The sequence below is a fragment of the Tiliqua scincoides genome, chromosome 4 (genome assembly GCF_035046505.1).
Source record: "Tiliqua scincoides isolate rTilSci1 chromosome 4, rTilSci1.hap2, whole genome shotgun sequence".
In the NCBI taxonomy this organism is placed as follows: Eukaryota; Metazoa; Chordata; class Lepidosauria; order Squamata; family Scincidae; genus Tiliqua; species Tiliqua scincoides.
The window spans coordinates 208,969,006-208,986,664 of record NC_089824.1 but is presented as its reverse complement, the minus strand read 5'-3'; the positions used below and the strand labels follow the sequence as shown (position 1 = coordinate 208,986,664).

The following is a 17,659-nucleotide window of genomic DNA, read 5'->3' as shown; positions in this document are numbered from 1 at the left end:
GTCACTCCCGAATTGGCCTTTTCAACCACACTAGACACTGTTCCAGGACCGCCATTCAGAGCACGATACCATAGTCCTTCGAGACTGAAGGTTGCCAACAAATAATAACACTATTTGACCCTTTACGTTCCCCTCCTATGCACCTATGCAGCAGAATAATGTTGGACTATATTTTAAAGCAATCCCCTCAATAGGGCATATAAATAGTGTTGCACATGGGGTGGGATGGAATTCTGATAAGAGGGTACAAGGGTTGCATCCTTTGGATGCAAGGATCAGAATTGACTGATTTCTAAATACACACATGGCCATGGTTGAGTAACCCAAACTGACTTATAATGCAACAAAATTTAAAAGACAGTCAATGTGATATAGTGGTGAAAGTGCCAGACTGTGATGGGCAGGACCTGAGTTCAAATCGCCACAAAGCCACAAAGTTAAGAACATAAGATCAGCCCCACTGGATCAGGCCATAGGCCCATCTAGTCCAGCTTCCTGTATCTCACAGCGGCCCGCCAAATGCCCCAGGGAGCACACCTGATAACAAGAGACCTGCATCCTGGTGCCCTCCCTTGCATCTGACATAGCCCATTTCTAAAATCAGGAGGCTGCACATACACAACATGTCTTGTAGCCTGTAATGGAGGAGGAAATTGACCAAATGGGGGATTGACCCCCGCCTCCTCTTTTTGATTCAGCAATTGCATTCCTTTAACACCTGCTGCATCCGTTTGGATCGCTCAGGTGTCACGTCTGACAGTATTACGGTGAACAAGCGTGTCCGACAAGGATGTATTCTGGCTCCTTTTTTGTTTAATCTTTATCTTGCCGATCTCCCCTCTTTTCTTCCTACCTTAGGAATCTCTGCCCCTTCTCTAAATGGAACCTCTATCCCGATTCTCTTATATGCTGATGATGCTGTATTACTATCTATCACTAAATTGGGTCTTCGTAGATTGCTGATCTCTTTCCAAGAATATTGCCTTTCTAACCTTCTGTCAATTCCAAAAAAAACACAAAGATTTTAGTTTTTTCTAAATCTTGGACACCGTCCTCCTGGAGGATTGACAATCTAACTTTTCAGCAAGTCAAATCCTTCAGATATTTAGGAATTATTTTTCATTACAGACATTCTTGGTTGTACCACTGTAGATCTGCTATCTCATCAGCCCTGTTATCTCAGAATGCGATTGCTTGGTTCCACTTTTATAAAGGTAACCAGTATATCCCTGCTGCCATTCATGTCCTCCAAATACAAATCTACCCCCAATTATTATATGGAGTAGCTGTTTGGATCGAAGCAGCTAATCAGGAGATAGATAAGGCAGCTGCTAAATTTTTGAGAAGAATTCTTGGAGTCCCAAATTTAATTAGGTTGTCCACTATGATATTGGAATTGGGTATTCATCTCCCCACCAGTGTAGCTTGGACTTCCACTTTTAAGTTTTGGCTTAGACTCCATCTTAATATTCATCCGAATTCCATTCTCTTAGACTTAATAAAAGACCCTTTTGCATCTAATTGGTCTAAATTTATCCATGCTAAATTATCTTCTTTAGATCTTTCTCCTGAACTCTTAGCTGATATGGACCTTCAAAAAGCGCATCATCTTATTAAACTCAAACTCTGGGAGCAAGAATACGTAACTCTACTGTCTAATTTAAATCCAACCTGTTCACCCCTTTTTTTTGGACTGTCCCCCTCCCTTGGCCTCCCTGCAAATTATTTTGTTCAATTTACTAATCCGAGCAAAAGAAGGGCTTTCATGTTAGCGAAACTGAACATATTCCCATCTGCAATACATCAAGGGAGATTTTCTAAAATCCCGCGTACAGATAGATTATGCTTGTTTTGTTCAGTTGAACCAGATACTTTGGATCACATTCTTCTTCGGTACACTGTCCATCATAATCTCAGATCCTCCTTACTTGATCCTTTTCTTTCTTCTCTTCCTGTCTCTCTTGCTGATCCTCTCCCAATTCTTCTCAGTGACTATTCCCCTTCTATCACCAATTTGGTGGCGGAATTTTTAGCGGTAGTTGCTAAGGCAAAGATCAGAAGCTAATACCCCGTAAAGTTGCATTTATTTCCTGTGTTATAATCTTATTGCTTGTGGATTTTCAGTATGCCAGTAAAGGTTTATCGAAGTAAGTAAGTAAGTAAGCCTGTAATGGATTTTTCCTCCAGAAAAATCCTCCAGATTTTTCCTCCAATCCCCTTTTAAAAGCATCTAGGCCAGATGCCATCACCACATCCTGTGGCAAAGAGTTCCACAGACCGACCACACGCTGAGTAAAGAAATATTTTCTTTTGTCTGTCCTAACTCTCCCAACACTCAATTTTAGTGGATGTCCCCTGGTTCTGGTGTTATGTGAGAGTGTAAAGAGCATCTTTCTATCCACTCTATCCACTTCCCCTGCATAATTTTGTATGTCTCAATCATGTCCCCCCTCAGGCGCCTCTTTTCTAGGCTGAAGAGGCCCGAACACCATAGCCTTTCCTCATAAGGAAGGTGCCCCAGCCCAGTAATCATTTTAGGGCACAATCCTAACCAGGTCTATTCAGAAGTAAGTCCTGTTTTGTTCAATGGGGCTTATTCTCAGGAAAGTGTGGTTAGGATTGCAGCCCCAGTTGCTCTCTTTTGCACCTTTTCCATTTCCACTATGTCCTTTTTGAGATGTGGCGACCAGAACTGGAAACAATACTCCAGGTGTGGCCTTACCATCGATTTGTACAACGGCATTATAATATTAGCCGTTTTGTTCTCAATACCTTTTCTAATGATCCCAAGCATAGAATTGGTCTTCTTTACTGCTGCCGCTCTTTGGGTCGACACTTTCATCGACCTGTCCACCACCACCCCAAGATCTCTCTCCTGATCTGTCACAGACAGAACAGAACCCATTAGCCTATATGTGATGTTTTGATTTTTTTGCCCCAATGTGCATGACTTTACACTTACTTACATTGAAACGCATCTGCCATTCTGCTGCCTATTCTGCCAGTTTGGAGAGAACCTTTTGGACCTTCTCACAATTACTTCTGGTCTTCACCACTCGGAAAAGTTTGGTGTCTGCAAACTTAGCCACCTCACTGCTCAACCCTGTCTCCAGGTCATTTATGAAGAGGTTGAAAAGCACTGGTCCCAGGACAGATCCTTGGGGCACACTGCTTCTCTCCATTGTGAAAATTGCCCATTGACACCCACTCTCTGTTTCCTGGTCTTCAACTAGGTCTCAAGCCAGGAGAGGACCTGCCCTCTAATTCCCTGACTGTGGAGTTTTTTCAGTAGCCTTTGGTGAGGGACCGTGTCGAACGCCTTCTGAAAGTCCAGATATATAATGTCTACGGTTCTCCCACATCCACATGCCTGTTGACCTTTTCAAAGAATTCTAAAAGGTTTGTGAGGCAAGTCTTACAGAATCCATGCTGATTCTCCCCTAGCCAGGCCTCAGCAAGTTCAAATCCCCACATAGCCACTAGGGCTGCAAACCTATACAGGCATACCTCGCAATAATTTTCATTTAAGTGAGACCTACTTCTGAGTGGAGGAGCATAGGATTGTGCTGTTGGTGACTCATTCACTCTCACTTTAACATACCTCAGAGGATTGTTGTTGTGAAGGTAAAAGGAACAGGGTTAAATAAGCACTTATTCCCCGAATGCCTTGGTGGAAAGATGGGATAGAAATGTGCTAAAATAAATCAATATAAATAAACACATCAAATAAGAGCAATCCAGCAGCCAATAATTAGAAACAAACACAGGGGTTTTAGGTAGAGAGACAACCTGCTGGTCAAAATATTTCAATATTTAAGGGGTTTTGGAGCTCCTGCTTACATGCAACTTTGGGGTTAAGCTTGTTAATCTGGTTATTGGTGTGTAAAAGGGACTCTGGAGGTTTCTATATTGCAGCCCAGTCCTAAGCAGTACTGGTGCAGTGGGACCACATGGCCCACAGTGTAGCAGGTGCTAGGACTGGGCAGGCTGGAGGTCTCTTCAGTGTAAGAGAACATTTGTTCCCTTACCCCATGTAGAACCCTAGGCTGCCCAATGAAACTATGCGGATATGTGTTAGCAAAATTGCTGACACAAAGTCCAGGAAGCCCCATGTCAGACTTTCAAGCGTGGGAGGGGGCATAGGATTTGGTGTAGGCCAGGACAGCTGATCCCATCTCCTCCCAGGCCTGAAGCCCCTCTCCACTCTCTCCAACCCCATTACACTCCTCCCCACCCCTGTTCTCCCCTCCCCTCCCCTGTACCATTTGGCGGGAGTTTACCTGCTCCATCGAGCACTGGTTCTGGATTCAGCACCAATGGGATGGTGCAGGCTTCCTGCCAGCGCTGCCTACTCTTGGGGTAACATAAGAACATAAGAACAGCCCCACTGGATCAGGCCATAGGCCCATCTAGTCCAGCTTCCTGTATCTCACAGCGGCCCACCAAATGCCCCAGGGAGCACACCAGATAACAAGAGACCTCATCCTGGTATCGCAGTGGCTGCTGTAGCTAGCAAACAGGATTGGGCTGTTGGTGTGTCAATGTATAAATTGGAATGTGAATTGATTCAGAGTGGGGGCTGAATGTTCCTAAACTGGCACACCGTCACGGGATACAGTTCTAATCAAAATGTAGATGCGCGGGGCACAATGCGCAATGGGTACATCTGAAAGAGACAGTTTGAAAACTGCAGATGTGACGAGAAGATCTCAGACAGTTATCAACAGAAGGTGAAAATTGCATAGCACATTGGAATGGGATTACGTCATTATACACTGAAAAGGTTGCATTCTGTGAACATGTGGAAAATGCAGATACATTGAAAGGTTGTACTCAGCGGTGACATGAAAAGTGCGGCTACAAACAGGAGGCCACATAATGACACTGATTCAATGGAAACAGGAGGGGCATTGGAAAGTTGCGTAAAGAGGCTACTTCTTTTTCCAAGGATGGCAAACAGAGTTTAAAAATGGAGGTGGGCAGGGCTGATCTGAGCATTAAGAAAGCAAGGTCCAGAGTTCATATTGTCCATTTTGAGTATATGGATCCAAAGTATATCCATTTCAGTTGTGTTAAATAGAAGTGGACAAACATACAGACTACAGACTTCCCTGTGAGTACGTCCCATTTAATTTAATTTAATTTGAATACACATGCATTGGTTTCTGCTATAAGTCCAGCAACAGCTATGAACCATGAAAGCCTATATAGTGCAGTGATTAGATCAGAAGTTCCCAAATTGGCCACTGTCACAGCACCCTTCTTGCACAAGATTTCTCATGATCCGTGATAGTGATCCGTGATAGTGCACCAGGACAGCCAGGAAGAAGAGGATGTCAGGGACATCCTGTGGGACATCCCTGTGAGTTTGCTATGGCACACTGTTTGGGAACCACTGGATGAGACTGTCAGACTCAGTGCTAGAAGGTGCGTTCAGCCATGAACCTCAGTGGGTGACCTTGGGCCAGGCACTCTTTTTTAGACAAACCTCCCTTAAAGGGCTGTTGTGAGAATGTCATGGGGAGAGGAGCAAAGGTGTAGCTAAGGGATCTGGCACCCAGTGGCACAAATATGTTAACCCCCCTCCCCCCACGGTTGTTAACACACCCCCAGGGCCAGATGCCCAGAACAGCTCCTGGTACATCCAGGAGGTGGTCTGAGGCATGCCTCCCTGCACCTCAGAAGACTTGCTGAAAACCCCCACCTGCCTCAAGATCTGCCATCAGGGGTGTGGGTGGTGGTACTGAGGGTATTGTACCCCCTACTCTACCCCAGCTACACCAATAAAGAGGAGAACTTCATAAGCCACTGTGAGTTCTTCAGAGGAAGAACAGAATAAAAATGAAACTAATAATAACAACCACTAAATGGAACATTCCTCTGAAAACTAGGTAGTACTGAGGACAAAAACAATAGAAAGACCATTGCCCTCTTGCCCTGCTTGTGAACACCTTATCTGACTGGACAACATGGACACCAAAGTCCTGGTCTAGATGGATATTTGATCTGATCAAGCAGGGCTTTTCTTATGTAAACCTTAGCATTGCAGACAGATTTTTTTGGAGATAAGTTGTTCACTAGCCTAGCCTTAAAACACACACACACACAGACACACACACACACACACACAGAGAGAGAGAGAGAGAGAGAGAGAGAGAGAGAGAGAGAGAGAATCTTAGAAGATACAGCTAGGCTAGTACTACATTTTTAATTCATAAATAAAAAGGCTTGTAAATTTTTGCACAATGCTGTTAATATTTTATGGAGCACATAAGTGCCTACTGGGCAGCACAGGGGCAGGGGAAGGGCCACACAGGGGCGGGGTGTAACAGGGCAGGAGGGGGTGGATCAGAACTGGGAGGCAACAGGTCAGTGGCAGAAGGCACTTTGCATCCTATTCCTCCTCCTGGGTTTGAAAACCGGACACAGGGCTTCTCAGACTTGCACCCACTAAATCAGCACAGATCCGAGTAGCCCCTTGTGTAGGCTGGGGCTTTACCCTGAGGAGACCTCCAGCCTGTTCCTTCCTAGTGCTGGATACAGCATGGGCCCGCTGCACCAGCGCTGGTTTGAATTGAACTGTACTCACCTTGTCTTGACCACCAGCCTATCTTGATGTCTCCGACTCCTTTGATTGGCATCTGCTTCCTCTGGAATCAATTCAAAACACACACACTTGTGGCCTGCACTGTGCCAGGTTTGCCTATGCACCTTCCAAAGAAGACTATTTTATCATGTAGAGCCTTTTCTGAAGACCTTTCGCCAAAGGAACTGCCAACATTGTGGATTAGTTAAACAATTTAATGTTAAAAATTATAGCAGTTTATTTGGTAATAAATTATGGTATTAAAATTTAAGTTTGGCAGAAGTAATATCTAAACCAGGGCAGGAGGTCTGGTCTAGAGGGTAGAGCTTCTGTTAACCCGAAGATAACATCAGAAGGTCGCCAGTTCGAGGACACCGGCAGCTCCCTGAACGGTTGAGAATGGCGAGACCTTGAAGCAGCTGACAAGTCCAGCTGAGTGATTCCACCTGCTCTTGGTGTGAGCGTCTTGGCTGCCCTCCATGTGAGAGATGGAGCTGCTTGTCAGCCTGCCTGGGAGCACTGGAGGCCAGAAGTGAGACTAAACCAGGAAGATCCATTCTGAAATGTTGGTTCTTGAAAGAGAGAACCTCTATGTTTGTAAAAATCCCCTTGAGGGATTTAGAAATGCCTGCCTATGTAAACCGCCTTGAATAAAGTCAGAGGAGTAATTTGATGACTGGAAAGGCGGTATATAAATACCTACTTACTATTATTATTATTAATAATAAACCAGTCATTTTCAGCCTTTTTCAGTTCACAGCAAACTGACAAGGCACTAAAGTTGTCAAGGCACACTACTAGTTTTTAATTACATTATTATGTTACAATTAATTTAATTACTATAACTAAGGGCACAATCCTAACCAGGTCTACTCAGAAGTAAGTCCTATTTTGTTCAATGGTGTTTACTCTCAGGAAAGTGTGGTCAGGATTGCAGCCTTAGATCATTACATGACAATGAAAGAAATTCCCAAGAAGCTTGGAGATGGAAGTATACAGTATGTGGCTTCTGGAAAGGAGGAACAATGTTTTGAAGTAGGTGATCACATTGTTATCAATTGATATGCCAGGAGGTGCTGGCAAAGAGGGGTGAGACTGAGCACATACTGGAGAAATGTGGTGTGAGGGGCAGTGAGGAGATGTGGCTGAAACAACTGCAGGATTCAGTGGGGTGGGGGGAAGAGAGAGAGAATGCCAGGCAACTGATTTTGGACTTTGAAAGGTGGGGAAGGGGGAGGGAGGGGCAGTAAGGGAGGGGTTAACGGCAGTTATGATGGAGGAATGTGTGTGCAGGAGGGGAGGAGGTGGGGTGGGGGGAAGAGAAAAGCATCACTTGCCTGCTCATGTATTCAAGAAAGAGTACAACCAAGAGCCCAAGCCTCTGTACATCTACTCAGAAGTAAGCCCCATTATAGTCAATGGGGCTTCCTCCTAGGTAAGTGTGGATAGGATTGTGGTCCAGGGCCCTTACTGCCAAAGCCTTGCCAGTGAAGGCAACGCAGGGAGGATCACTTTGAGGATTGCAGGTGAGAGAAAGGGTCTCTCAAGGATCCTTTTCCAGCCAGCTGCTTCCGGCTCCATACCTGCTTCCATCTTCTGTCTCGCTGCTCGCTCTCACTCCCTCCATGCTCCTGCCCGCCGGGACCTCTTCCAGCCTCCTCTGGCTGCCCAGCTGGCTGCCCAATCAGCACGCGGGGCAGGCACCATCAACAGCAGGAGCTTCGGAGCCCCTTCGCGGGCTGCCCCGCAGGGCTCCAAGCTGCTGCTTCTCCCGCGGGTGCAGCTGCTGCTGCCTAACTCCTTGGCCTAACTCCTAACTCCTTGGCTCCTTGGCACACCCGAGGCAGCCTCACGGCACACCAGTTGAAAACCGCTGATCTAAACAAAAATAAGTTATGGAAATCAATTAGGCCTAACTTTAGTTATGCCCCGCCCCTTATTTCTTCTTAATAAACGTTTCAGGCAAAAACATGAAACCAAGGAAAGAGATTCATTATTTTAATGACAGCACAGGTCAGGCAGTGTTACCAGGTTCCTCTCATCCTTTTTAATTGTTATGTTAATGAAATGACATTTTAACCAAGGAATGCATTTTTCCTCCAATATCTGATAAATAATGTTTACTATTTTTGGTATGCAGCAAACATGCATTGACAATCACAGAAAAGAACAGAAATAAAAAGATTTGTAATGTCTTTGTTTCCCAAATATGGTCAGGAAGAGCAGCTGACTATTAATTATATGAAGACCAAAGTATCAGGCTTTGGTTCCTGATTTGTTAAAAGGGCAGCAGATTGTAAGCTTAAGATCAGAGAGTGTTGTACCCATAACAGAAGGAAATTGGCATTGAAGAGCTATAATTTGAGTTATGACAAATTAGCAAAGACAAGTTGTCTCTACAACTATTATTTATTTCCAGCAAGATGTAACTTAAATTTATTTCATCTTTTTTTTATAGTTATAGAAAGGAGAATTATTCCATCCCAAACTCCATCAAATACTGCAATTACATATGACTCATCGGTTGTCAAACAGGAGCCAGTGCAGGGGTTTGGGAACAGTGGGGGAGGGCGTTTTGGGGTAAGGAGAGTGTTTCTGGGCAGCAAGATGGTTGGTGGGCAGACTGGGCCCCGAATAATAATAATAATAATAATAATAATAATAATAATAATAATAATAATAATAATAATAATAATAAAACTTTATTTATATCCCGCCCTTCTCCCCGAAGGGACCCAAGGCGGCTTACAACATATTAAAAACAGATTAAAAACATAATTTAACCGCAAATAAAAACATATTAAAAACACATTAACAAATACCCATAAAAACCGTAGTCAGATAAAAAGTCAGATAAAAAGAGCAAAACGCAGCAAATCATAGAGGAATCAGGTCTGTAAAAATACTAAAAGATATAGAAAAGATGTTTAAAAAGGCCATGAACTCAGAAGCCTTCTTTAAACAAAAAGGTCTTCAGGCCTCGCCGAAAAGTCTCAAGAGAGGGAGCCATTCTCAAATCAAGGGGAACGGAGTTCCATAATGGAACTGTGGGACTGGCCTCCAGCAGTTAGGCCAGATCCTAACACCCTCTCGAGTAGTCTGATATTACACCAGGCTGCTCAGATCTGCGCCAGCTATTTCTCAGGGTAAGGGGACATAAGTCCCCTTATTCTGAGTTGCACTCCTTCCACCTCCTAACCTGCATTTGATATAGCGCAGGCCAGCTGTCCTGCCTATTCCAGCGCAGGTTAGGATTGGGCTGCCTATCTGCAGTTGAGAGCCCATGTCATCCAGATTTTTTTCCAACACAATCTGAATGGATCAATACGAAGAATTCAATAACAGCTCCTTGGATTTCCACCCTTAGTCGTTCTTTATAAACTATTGGCTCTGGAATAGTCTTGGAGAGTCCAGTATATTTCAGTGGAACTACTGAGATTGTTCTACAGTAGGTGCATTGCAGCTACTCTTCTGAGATTTTGCACATTCATGAAACTATCATTTTTTTTTTTAACCACATCCACCTGAATCAGTAGAAAATATGTTCCCATTGAAGAAATGCCCTCCAAGGATTTAGTTTAAAACTCAGTTAATGAATTCATGCATAATTAGTCATGAACTGTAGCCTGGTCTCTCAACCATAATCCAGTTTCACATTCTCAGCAAAAGAACAAAATGTTTACATATTTCTCTGTGGGCAAAAAGAAGACTTCATAAAATGGTTTACAGAGTACTATAAAAGTTTTTTCCTGTTCCTACAAAAGCAATAGAGTGGAAAGAACGAGAAGAGTTTAATCGCTTATGAGTTAGGTTACATTATCATTGTGAATATATTTGACACGTTATAATTCACCAAAGAATTGTTAAGTTCTTGCTGGAACAAACTTTTGATACACTTTGTGATGACGAAATGTCATTTTGGCAAGGGAATTTACAATTCTGCTCAATTGCCCTCTCTTTCTTTGGGTGATAAACGCTCCCAAGACTTCTTGAACAATGAAACAGCAAAGAGCTTGTTTGAATATTATAATATCACATTTTGTTCACACAAAGAAAAATAAAAGACTTTCATTTTCTTGTCCATGCCATGATTTTATGTTACAGAGTGCCCTCTTCTCTGTCATGACACCTACACATTGTGGAATGGATAAATGGTACACTCAAAGATTCATTTCAAGAATTAAAAAAAAAAACCACATGAAATTTATATAGAACAAAAGGATGCCCTAATGAATGGGTGTCATGAAGTGCCATGAGATGAAGTGACATCTTCATCTTGATTTTTCTCCATCGGATTGGCTTCTGCTAAAACTCCTGAAAAGACTCACAACAATGTAATTTCTAATGATTTCTTCAATGCCCTGTCTCCTGTAAATGAAGAGATTTCATACTGGGAAATGGCTCTTCTGTTGGACATGTGGACAAAAGCTTAAGGAGGAGTGAGCTTCTTTCTACCCCCTTAACTTCAGACTTCACAAATATGTAGACTTTGGTAGAAAGGGACTAAAAGGAAGTCATCTCCTTCAACAGAAAACAACCATCTGGTCCAATTTCTGGTCCAAGAAACTTCTCTAGATATTTCAGATGTCACTGGAATGAGCAATGATAACCAAAACACAGAACCCCCAACAGCAGGCAGTCCTTACTCTTCAGTTGTGAGAATACCACCTCATCTGTAGGTGGTCCAGTGGTCTATAGGGCAGGTGTTCTCAAACTACTCACCTTGGTGGCCCATGGTGTCATCTTTTGTGGATTCAGGACCCACTGAGCCTGAATTCAGGATTCAGGAAGCTGCAGCCTAAAATGGTGCATGACCCAGAAGTTATTTCTGGGTCGCACCGGTATGCTACCTGCTTCAGTGACCACCCTGCACTGTGGTTCTTCACCACTAGTGAAATATCTTCCAAATGGCCTGTCCCAGTGAGCAAATTTACAGCTATACTCTAAACGTAGTTTCCAGACTGTTTCAAATGTAGTCTGTTTCCCCCCCCCACACACACAGTGCATTACAGTAGCATAATCTATTGTATGTAATGTGCAACTATGACATTTTCAAATAGTGTGTAAGACCCAATGTAAACTGATAAAGCTTTTTGTTAATAAATGATCAGTTAAAGAATAATGTGCACTTATGAAAACAAAACTCCATTTGAATTAATGATAGTGTTTATACGACAGAGTAATGACCAAAGGAAATTGTTCCATTGATCATCATAATTTAAAAAAAATGGTTATCAGTTGCCTCCCCATCTATCTTCCTTGGTACAGAAAACAGTACTTTTAGGGCCAAATTATATCCAAAGTTCCAGCACAAATGCAGCCGCAATGTAGCCCTGAAATAATGGAACAAGTGTTACCTTGAGCAGGCTTCCATGACTGCCCCCCCCCCCCCCACTGCAGGATGCAGCAAATACCCCATTGTCATGGCTGCATCAGCACTGGAAAATTGAATAGGATTGGGCCTTACAGTGCAATCCTAACTTGCACTGGAACAGGCAGGTCGGTGGGCCTGTGCTGTATCCAGTGCATGTTTGGGGCTGGTCGAGGCAGGGCCTGAGGCAAGGGGAAATAATTCCCCTTACCTTGGTAGAACTGCAGCAGCTCCAATGGGTCTACTCGGAGCTGCACCACCTAAATTGGCGACACAAATCTCAGCAGTCTGGAGCTGCCCCAGGTTGCCCAGGAACGGAGCTAGGATCCAGCATAAGTGCCGGGTCTTGGCCCCACCTCCCACTCCCCATCCATGTGCCTATGTGCCCAGGCATCCACCCTCCCTGTGTCCCAAAATGCCTCCTCCCCGTCCTCGCCACACACCCCAGGCCCCCGTGCTAGCTGAGCTCAGCAGGTGCGGACCTACCTTCTCTGGTCAGTACGGATGTTGGATCTGGCCTCCACACCAGCCCAGCCAACTTCAGAAGAGGCGCAACCATGCTTTATGGCAAGTTTGCGACCCTCCCAGGCCGGTGCAAGGGACTGAGCACTCCTTTTGGATTGTGCTCTGAGTCTTGTTCTGTATGTACACATCCCTTCTGGAAAAAGAAAGCATTGTTGTCTTTCTTAAACACTTTAAACTACATGTTTATGCTTTCTAAGTGCATTAAAATAAAGTTGAATTGATTGCAAGTGAAATCAATCCATTTAAAACACAGGTGAATTGCAGCCTGTGTTTTAAATAAGCTGTTTCAACATAAAATGTTAGTTGCCTGAGCTTTAGAGATTTACAGTTTCATTGGGGAGGGGAAATCCAAGCCCACAAAGCTGTAAAAAACAATCATCAGTATGCTCTACAATTTCTTCACATCCAATTTATTCACCATTGTTGAATTAAAGCAAAATTGGTTTAGTCGTGATTCCAAGTCATGGCTTGAAGTTGAGATATTTTTTGCCTCACAGTTCATAAGTTGTAAATATTGTTACAAAGAAATAATATGATGTAGTCATGGGTAACTTGAATTATTCACACATAGGTTGCAATCCTGTCAGGGCCCATGAGCGAGGGGTGCAGGGGGTAAATTGTACTTGGGTCAAATTGGACCCAGAGTCAAAAAGGGGGTCCAGGGGCCAAAGGAGGGCCCCCAAAACTTTCCTGAGATCTTACATTTTCTGATCTCAGAAAGGGGGCCTGGTGTGCAGGGAGTACATTGTACATGGGTCTGGGGTCAAAAAAGGGGTCCAGGTGCCAAAGGAGAGAAATTTCCTGGGATCTCAGCAAATGTTTGCATATATTGTGTGAAGACTAGCATTCACACTTTTGTAAGCCCACATAGTTTTATTTAAACTGTTACCCTGCGTGTGCCTGATCTCGTCTGATCTCGGAAGCTAAGCAGGGTCAGGCCTGGTTAGTACTTGGATGGGAGACCGCTTGGGAATACCGGGTGCTGTAGGCTTATATCATAGTCTTTCGAGACTCAAGGTTGCCAACCATGCCATACCCCCAAAGGAACTTTGTACCCCCTGATAAAATTCCTCTCAAGGGACCTGACTCCTGTGCATACTTTCCTGAGAAGAAGCCCCACTGAACACAATGGGACTTACTTCTGAGTAAACAAGCATAAGATTGTGCACATAGATGGCCAAGAGTCTGTTTCCATGTGACCCTAAAACCATCCAGGAAGTTTCAGGCTTCAGGAAAATCAAGTCCTACTTTCTTAAGAACATAAGAAGAGCCCAGCTGGATCAGGCCAAAGGCCCATCTAGTTCAGCTACCTGTATCTCACAGTTGCTCAACAAATGCCCCAGGGAGCACACAAGACAACAGACACAATCTGCATCCCGGTGCCCTCCCCTGCATCTGGCAATCAGAGGTAGCCTGCCTCTGTTCTTGCCTCCATTTGCACGTGAGCTTCCCAAAATTAGCAGTACATTCCATTCCAGCACATAATAACGGAAAACACATTTGGCACTTGTGAGTTCCATGCCTATTAGAAAGCAGAACTGACAATCTGTATGAAATCAAAGCCGCTGAACTTCCCCTACATAGCAATCAACTTATTCTCGAAGATGGCTCTCTTCATGATAGGTATTTAACTACCCATAACGTCCTGGCTCTACATATTGCCAGAAATATAATCCTATTGATGCCAAGATCCATAATGTGTGATGCCGAACATGAGCTAGCCAGTTATTAGATTTCATTATAGCTCAGCATGCGAGAGCAGGAGCTGTCAAAACTGTTGCTCAGTCGTATAATTGAAATCAAATTACTTTTCTTTTGTCCTCTCACTTTTGTGAAATTAGTAACTTTCTTCGTCTGCCTTCTTGTCCAGTGCAATCACAGGCAAGCCGGCTGCAATCCTATACGAACATTGCTGGGTGTAAGCCCCACTGAGAATAATGAGACTTTGCAGTAGGCATGCATAGGATTGTGCTATGCTTTGTTCTAAAACTCACTGATTTCAATGGATTTGCTCACTAGTAAGAGAGGTTTTAGGATTGTTTCCAAAACGAGGCACGGAAAACGTCTTTCACGTGCATAGAGTGGCAATGTTGCTCTCAGTAGCATACCCAGGGGATCAAGGGGTGCAAATCAAGGGATGCACTCTTGCAGCTACTGTGGCCGCCATTCCACACCAATCTGAGGGCTGCCCTCTTCTCCTCCCCTTTCTTTAATGATCATCAGGGAACCGTGTTGGCAGCGGCTGTGCTTCTGAAGCCACTCTAGGCTCAGTTCCCAACCACATCTGAAGGCTGCCCTCGTCTCCGCCCCTTTAAAGAAAGGGGAGGAGAAGAGGCAGTCCTTAGAACAGCCAGGTACCTGGCCAGAAGCGATGCATCTCTCCTCTGATTTTGGAAGAGGTGCACGCCGCTTCAAGCTCTGATGGAGCTTTTCGCGCCCCTGAAAGTGGTGCCCAGGAGGCAGTGGTGTAGCTGGAAGGGGGCAGAGCACCCAGCCTGGCAGGGAACCTCAGCGTGGCGGGTAGGCGGCCCCTCCCTTTGGAGCCATTCCTGGCCGGGGGGTGTGTGAAACGGAGCCGTGCCGGTGGTGGTGGGGAGTGGGGTGATTGCTCTGCCCATTAACAGTGAGGATTTCCTCTAGGCCTGTGAACCGGAAGCCTCTTGCTATCAGTCCAGTTCCAAAATGGCCTGGGTTGTGCTGTTTTGACAGGCAACCAGCACAACACCTCCTTGTATGTATGCATGTCACGCATCGTGTGTCTAAATAAAAGGAAAGAAAACGGTTGTCAGGCAACAATGGGCTCACTGTAGAGTTGAATTTGGCTACAAATATCCTCCTGCTTCTGCTCAAATGCATTCAGGGATTTTTTTGAAGCCAGAGGTTGGCTCAAGGGACAAGTTGGAGGTGGTGGGGGTGGCTTAGAAGCAGGATGTCCTGATACATTTCCAGCGTGTTCCTCATTACCCTGAGCATAATTTTTTTTTTTTTTTTTTACAGCAGGATATTTTGCTGTATTGTCTTCCTGCTTCAGTCTGAAAGAGCTGTTGCAAATCTCACGGTGGCAAAGGACGACTTTTGTGGTGGTAAAATGCGAACACTCGGTCTCCACCGAGGTGATCTCAGCTGAGGTCAACACGGACTTTGTTGAAGCCTGATCAGTTTCGTCTTAGCTGCAACACCACGCTGCCGTTCTTGCGACTCATTCCCTGAGAGTTAGGTGAACCTGACTCTGACCCCTTGTTCAGGCTTTGTCGCTGTATCCAACTCAGAACAGTCGGTGTTTAGCTTTTGTTCCATTTTCATCAGCCTGACCTGTCACTAAGAATACTTGTATTATGCCATTATTTTGACTGAGAAGCTTTATTTCTTGGGGTGATACAATGTCTATTATGCAGGCTGTACACTTCTGTACATTTCCATCAGTGTGTAGCTCACTTGCATTCAAATCTATTTGAAGACTTCCAAGTATAGGCGTCCACCACTTAACAACCTTCCACTTAACAACAGGCCTCATATATGACATATAAGGTCAAAGCACAATAAAGACACTCTTAATGAGGCAGTCAGGACTATTCCTATCAATCTATTCCCCATGAGAATAAGAGCCTGATCCAAGCCTTAATCTGTGCTGGTGCAGACCCCTTGCACCGGCTCACAAGTGTCACAAACATGACATAAAGCATATTTGTGCCAACATGGGAGCCGGCTGTGCTGGTACAAGGATGTGTGCTGGCCTGCCACCACCAGTTCCTGTCCCTGTGCTGGCCAAGCAAGATAGTTTTGCACTGGATGGCTCAGGGGGGTGGGAGAGGATGGCAGGAGGGCATTCCAGGGATGGGGAGGGGGCATTTCTGGATGGGGGAGGTCCCAATAGGGGGATGGGATCAGCAGCAGCAGCAGCACGCACCATACCCTAAGTCCCAGCCAGGGCAGCCTTACACGGGCAGCTTGGATTTGCACCAGCTAAATAGCTGGTGCAGATTTGAGTAGCTCCATAGTGCAGGCTGGAGCTCGACATGGGGCAAAAATATCCCCTTACTTGGAGGTGACCACCAGCAGCCTCCCAACTTGTGTTAGATACAGAATAGGCAATGCAGCCTGGCTGTACTGGTGCAGGTTAGGTTTGCGTCTTTGTCCAAGGAAAAGTTTAGCAGCTCAGTCAGTGCAAAGCCCTTGGAAAAATGCTACTACTCTTATTGCACACTCACAGAGCAGAGCTCACAGCTTTGCATACAGAAGGTCCAAGGTTGAGACTGACACAATGCAGATGGATATATTAACCCAGCAGCTCTAGTACCCATGTGCAGGCTGCATACAGAGCAATCTTCAGCAAGAACAAGACTGTGAAGATTCTGCTGGTCAGATTTTGTAAGGAAAGGATGCCATCTAACCTGGATCTGAAATTGACAGTCAGGATGTGTACATGACCCTCTTACCATATACCTGCACCTGATGTATGTAATTAAGAGTCCAATTCTATACCTTTCTCCACCATAGCATGCAGCATCATCAAAACAGGCTGAAGTGTATGCTATGGCATGGAGGGGGAGGTAGAGGAGGTTGGGGAAGGGAAAGGGAAAACGTTTTCCCTTACCATTCTGTAAGTTGCAATTGCCAGTTCTCCTTGGACTTTCCCCAGCTCTTTAGCTCCTTTCTCCAAGATGTGAAAGGCAGCTGGGGTTATTTTTTTGGTACCGGGATGCTGAAGACCTCAAGCACCTTGGTAGCTCAGAACCAAATTACGTTCTGCTCCTCTCCCTAGCTCCAAATTTGAAGCTCTTACTTGAAATTACACCACATTCTGAAGCCCAGTGTCAACTGTGGGGATGATCCTCACTCCTTCCCAGCTATAAGCTGGAGAAGAATGCTGGCCTTCCTCTTAGCAAGCTCACTACAAGGCTATGAAGCACTCACCATAAGAAGCAGACCCGTGGTGATAATGGCTTTTCCTTTTGAGTAGAAACTTGAATTTTTGGATTGCCTCAAGTCTGCATTAATTTTCAGTCAAGCTCCTGGGTAGTCCCTGTTACCTAACATGGTGAATCTTCAAGCAAACAGCCTTCGGCAGATTTAATCTCTGAAGTTACCAGATGCTGCATGGGGCCTCACCACTGTGCATCTGAGCCTGAATGGAAGGATGATGAAAACTATCCCTTTGATGTCCAGGAAATCAAGAG

General features: G+C 44.7%; 1 pseudogene; it reads left to right on the top strand.

Moving 5' to 3' along the window:
- The first annotated feature begins 13,351 nt into the window (after nt 1–13,351).
- Nucleotides 13,352–13,473, top strand: LOC136650115 (5S ribosomal RNA; annotated as a pseudogene).
- The last annotated feature ends 4,186 nt before the right edge of the window (nt 13,474–17,659 follow it).